At 41.0% G+C, this 6,033-nt stretch overlaps 1 long non-coding RNA gene across 1 annotated transcript in view; it reads left to right on the top strand.

Moving 5' to 3' along the window:
- Positions 1–5,709, top strand: part of LOC116697675 (uncharacterized) — a 10,308-nt gene extending 4,599 nt beyond the window's left edge. Inside the window, exons 2-3 of the long non-coding RNA XR_004334027.1 lie at positions 535–539; positions 5,696–5,709. This is a non-coding gene — a long non-coding RNA (uncharacterized LOC116697675). The remainder of the gene's footprint in view (positions 1–534; positions 540–5,695) is intronic.
- The last annotated feature ends 324 nt before the right edge of the window (positions 5,710–6,033 follow it).

The following is a 6,033-nucleotide window of genomic DNA, read 5'->3' as shown; positions in this document are numbered from 1 at the left end:
ACACACACACACACACACACACACATCTCCGTCATTGTCAGGTTGAATACAAGCTGCTGTGTTGTGTCATGACAGACGAGCAGCACCGGACCACTTCTGATTGAAATGTACAGCATGGGAGCCGTCTGAAAGGTTGAAGTGAGTGTCTTTCCCCTTCGAAGGATTCTAATCACCCTCGGCCCGGAGTAATCAATAAGCATCCACACTAACATGTAACCCCCCCACCCCCACTGCACAAAATGATTTTCACAGCTGCCAGACTCGGCTCAAATGGATAGAAGAAAATAACCCAAAAATAATACATCAACAATACAGTCATACAGTGTGTCCTGGGAACTCTGGACTGGTGTTATAAAAAGTTACAAACTAGGTGATGTCGTTTCACAACAACACATGGTGATGTTAAAAAAATGTTAGTATGTAAAACACCTATTTTCCACCGAGCGTGTTCTGGAGGCGGCGACTTCAATGTCAGTGCTTGATATTCCACCACGGATTCCCAGAAGCATGCGTGACGCGTGCATGAAGCCAGAGGTGTAGTTACAACGATTGTAGTGGATATAGTGTATCTGTGTGATAATACTACACTTTGGTGTAATATTAAAGTCACTGCACTGATGATGCACCTTATCACTGATAGCACATTGGTGATAATGACACTGCACTTTACTATAATAGTTGGTACATATAATAGTTGGTTTTGTGTATTGTTGTTGTACAAGGGTGGGGGGGAGGGTTGTGGTCCTGTTCTTGTGTGTTGTCTGTTGTCTGTCTATCTGATGAACTGTATGTTGCAAGATGAATTTTCAAAAGGATCAATAAATGTCTATATATATATATATATATATATATATATATATATATAGTATATATAGAGGTCAGAATGGGTCTTTGGGGGAGGGTGGGGTTTTATCAAAGTGGGGGTCTGGGTATGCGGGTATATGGATATCCTGGAGCTTTCCAAGGGATTATGCTGCATTTACCTGCGTATCACGTAGACTGCGTGAAGCGGCTCTCCGCTACGCTGAAGATACACGCCTGGTCTATTTTCACACGAGGCGTTCAGGCAGGAAGTGAAAAAGCGAGAGTATCCAGTCGATTTACCACATGTCACCCCCCCCCAATATTGTGTGTTTCTCCTGTACAACACTACGGACAATGAGAGACAATTTAAGCAGTAAAGGATTTAGATAAAGGTTAGGAAAAGAAACATAATTTAGTTTCATTCATTTCCTGTTTCATCATCTCACAGCTCGGTGGTGGAGCAACTGCCCCCCCGGTGCGTCCTGTACAGACACTAAAGGGTGATTTTTGGGTCTGTATCTGAGAGAAACCGACCAAGCGTCAGGATTTAATGAGCTGGGAGTGAGAATGGGTTGGTCTTTCTCACAAGACATTAGGAAGTGTGGGCTCTAACCCAGAATCTGTATCTGCCTCCAGCTGTCTGATTGGCAGTATTGGGACGTGGCCGGTGATTTTAATCAATGAAATAAACACAGCGCTGTCCATCACCTGCTCATGATTGACGGACACGATTCTCGAGGAGGAACTCCGCTCACGTATTCAGAAACATGCGCACCCGAAAGGTTAAATATTTCACTCGGAGCCACTGTTATTAAGCCCATGTCAGAAAACCATCCATGCAGGATATTCCAAGAAACCTTGGGAAGCTTAGTGGAGCTTATGACTAATAGATACTCAGAGTGAGATGCATGAAGCAGAGCAGGCAAACACAACACAACACTCCTGCAGCCGCTTTGGACTGTCAACACAATACTATCCATTCTAACCAATTAAAGATGTTTTTTTTGTTTAGCTTTTCCATCTGTATGAAAAGGTAGAGAAGCATGAAAAGAAGCGGGTTACTCGACGCAGGAGTGTTGAATGTGTGGCTATGTGTGAGAGAAGCTATGTAACCCTGACAACTGCAGATGTGTCAATAGCAGATATCAAATTAAAGAATCGCAGAGCGGAAAGCAAAGGTCACAAACAGGCGAAATGGAATAATGTGCTGCATCCTTCCAAATTGTAAGACTTGACGACTGTTTAATGTATCCACAGAGTAGACTCCCCTTTAAAAAGCCAATATACTCCCTTTTATTGTTAGCTTTTATTTTGTATTTCTTTTAACTTTTTCATCAAAAACAGTAACCGCGTTGTTAAAGTGAAATGGTCTGATGCTTCTGGGACTGTAAGCAATCGACAACCTAATCACTGGTCAGTCAAGCCAGACCCCACAAGCCGAGCCGACCACACACACACACACACACACACAACAGAGAGGATGACTGGGCCGACTGTTTCCCGTGAGCAATGGACCATAAACATGCGCTCAGTCCTGAACGACTGGCGCCTCGAGCACGTGCTGTGACAGGTTGTTTTCTGGCAAGAACCAAGATATCTGCTGCAAGTAACAATCCCAATGCGTTCTGCTCACTGTAACTTCAAATGGATGCTTCCACACGACTCCTATACCTTTTTTATGTGGAGCACGTTGACGTCTGAGGACTGGAAATCACACAAATCTTTACTTTTGCCTATGAATTTCTCTTTCATCTCAAATATTACTTTGGTTTTGTTTATTTGTTTTCTTTTCAATCTAAATTCACAGATGCATGTGTCCATACCTGGGAGTGAGAGACGGGACCCCTCCATGTAGTGTATAAAATGAGGTTGCCTATTAAACTGGGCCTCCAATAACGTGTAGGGTAGCCTAAAGGGCTGGTGATGGCGCAGTGATTATGACACATGCCTTTGGTGTGGGAGACTCAGGTTCAATTCCCACAGCAATACATCAACCAATGAGTCCCTGAGCAAGACATTTAAACCCTAGTTGCCCCAGAGTGGTGTGACCTCTGACATGTATAGAGGTTGTAAGTCACTTTGGATAAAAGTGTCAGCTAAATGTAATGTAAGGCCTTCCTGCACAACATTTTAGGGCATAGGCCTCTAAATCATTAAAATAATGACGGTTTTATTTGGTTTTATAAATGTTTTAATGCTAAACATGTGGCAGAGTGAATCCTTAGGATGAACCATGGATAGTGACTATCTTACCTATAGGCAACCTATCATCAATGTTTTATTTTCACATAAGCTGATTTATATTTGTTACTAATATGTTGGAATCATCTAAAGACGTTTAAAAAAATTATAATTTGGTGGCCCTGCAGTAACTCTGAGGACCCCCTAGGGGTCCTGGACCCCTTCTTGAAGATCTCTGCTCTAGTGGTATGATTCAAGTCAATTCAATTCAATTTTATTCATATAGAGCCAAATCATTACAACAGTTATCTCATTGCGCTTTCCATAAAGAGCAGGTCTAGACCGGACTCTGGGATGGTATTTATCTCCCAGGTCTTTCCATAAAGAGCAGGTCTAGACCGGACTCTGGGATGGTATTTATCTCCCAGGTCTTTCCATAAAGAGCAGGTCTAGACCGGACTCTGGGATGGTATTTATCTCCCAGGTCTTTCCATAAAGAGCAGGTCTAGACCGGACTCTGGGATGTTATTTATCTCCCAGGTCTGGCTCCACCGGTTGGGGGTGAGAAAGAGACAGAGAGACAGAAAGAGAGAGAGACAGAGAGACAGAGAAGAGACAAAGAGAGACATGGAGAACTACAAATATATAACAAAGTTGATGGTACAATAATGAGCGTGAGTACTTGTGAGGTGTTTGTATTCCACTTCGGGGACCTTGATGCAAGCACCCCTGCAGCAGCTCATTCATAAACCAGACTGCATCTCTCTGCAGGATCAAAGCCCGTGGTCTCCGCTGACCTTCAGCACGCTCCGCAGGCCCAAAATAGCTTCTTCATCGGGCTCCAGTTAGGGTGAAATGAAAGACTTTGCTAGCACAGAACGCCCTTTTCAATTACACACCATCAGACGTTTCAGAGCTCGGCTCGGGTTCTTTTATAAACCTGGACTCTTTTCTAAGAGTGTGCCTGCCCTGGTACGTGGTGTTTAGAAGCTACAGGGCATCGCCCTGCTGCCGTGTCCTGCTGAGCACATGAAGCATAAAAATGAGATAACAGTCGTACCTCTCATCACAGCGGAGTTGTCCTTGATCCAGGACCGTCATGTACACCAGTGGCTCCCAACCATTTTGGTCCCCCCACAGCGCCGTCAGATAAACTCACTCACACCGCCCGTCATCTATCTTCCAAATGTATAACACTCATCATTACATAAAAGTGAATATTGTCATTCATTATTTACTATTTACTCATCATTCCCATTCTCACATCTCACTTATTATTTGTTATTCATTCATCATTCTCATTTCCTATGTCCATAATGTTCATATTGTAATATAATAACATAATACTATTTATCCCAGTATCCTTTGCACTATGCTCCACATTTAAATTTTCTTATTGAACTCTTCATTGCACTCACGCCTCTATATTGTTTCTGTTTATAGTATGTATATGTTAGTGTGTATATATTAGTGTGTATATGTTGTTTTTGTTTTTGTGTAAACACATTGTGAGCAACGATGCTCCAAAGAAAAATTCCTCGTATGTGTCCTCGTAACAGGCAAATAAAGCGGATTCTGATTTTGATATTGGTAATTATCTCAACATTTGAAATGTCATTATTGAGGATGATTTGGTCTGAAATCCAACACACTACAAGCCTTCTGGGCCACTAGATAGATAGATAGATAGATAGATAGATAGATAGATAGATAGATAGATAGATAGATAGATAGATAGATAGATAGATAGATAGATAGATAGATAGAGTGACAGAGTGATAGATAGATAGATAGATAGATAGATAGATACATAGATAGATAGATAGATATATAGAGTGACAGCGATAGATCGATAGATAGATAGATAGATACATAGATAGATACATAGATAGATAGATAGATAGATAGATAGATATTTATTGATCCCAAAAAATGGGAAATTACGCTGTTACAGCAGCACACGCACATTAGTCACACAACACAGAATATAAATATGAATGAGATACTAGGAAAAAATATACATACAGTATACATACAATAATATTAATAACAACAACAGGAATAAAATATAAGAACAAATATATAAATATATACAGGATGGGAAAACAAAATGTGCAACTGCTTAAATAATATGCTAAATGTAAATGAACTAATTGTGCAGGTTGCCCTTGGTGCAGTACTACTACTTGGAATAAAGGCTGAATGTTTGAGCCATTTATCCTTTAACGTTACTTTAAGCCATTACTTTCAGCTATTTCAACCTCTCGCTACATCAACTTCTAGCTGTTTTCTCCATTACTTTGGCTATTCATTCAAACTGTTAAGTCTTTGCTTTTAACTAGTTATTTCTACCATTTATTCATTACTATTAGCTAAACCTATGTGCCTGCTTGCTAACCTTTCACACACTAGTGCAGACCTGCAACATGTTGTGCTACAGTTGACTTATTGGTAATATGTGGATTTATTCTTTTAATCAAATCTGTATTTTTTAAAACTATTTGAGCTGCTCCACAGTCTCTGCACGTAGTCCCTGGTAACAGCAGAAGTACCCCCTGGGGTGCAAGAACCCCTGGTTAGAAACCAGTGATGGAGAGTATCATGCTTCTGCATTGTCCCCATGAGTGTCCTCTGCACCCCCGCACACCCGGTGACCCGGTCACAAGTTAGCGTGCTTCCCGTTATCCTGCAGAGGTCTGCATCTTCCAAGTATTTTTGTGATCGCACAAATGTTTACTGCTTACCCGCTTAAGTTTTGACTTGAGTTGACCAGGCATCAGAGGAAGGCATGACACAAAACCAGCATGGCATGTCTTCACTTTCTAAACTGATTGTAATATTAAGATGCCAAATTAATCAAAAATGTAATGTCCACACTATTTAGCCCTTGTTATGGCGGCTGGCTCCAATGACAATAACTGCAACCCTATTAGCACAAATATGTGTCCATAATGTGTGTGCCTGAAGGAGATCATTTCTCTAATCTCTAGCAAAAGGTGATGCAGCATGTTGTTTTTATATTATATTATGTTTATTATATTATGGTGG

The sequence above is a fragment of the Etheostoma spectabile genome, chromosome 2 (assembly GCF_008692095.1).
Source record: "Etheostoma spectabile isolate EspeVRDwgs_2016 chromosome 2, UIUC_Espe_1.0, whole genome shotgun sequence".
Classification (NCBI taxonomy): domain Eukaryota; kingdom Metazoa; phylum Chordata; class Actinopteri; order Perciformes; family Percidae; genus Etheostoma; species Etheostoma spectabile.
Note: the sequence above shows the minus strand (reverse complement) of the source record. Positions and strands in the feature narration are given on the sequence as shown.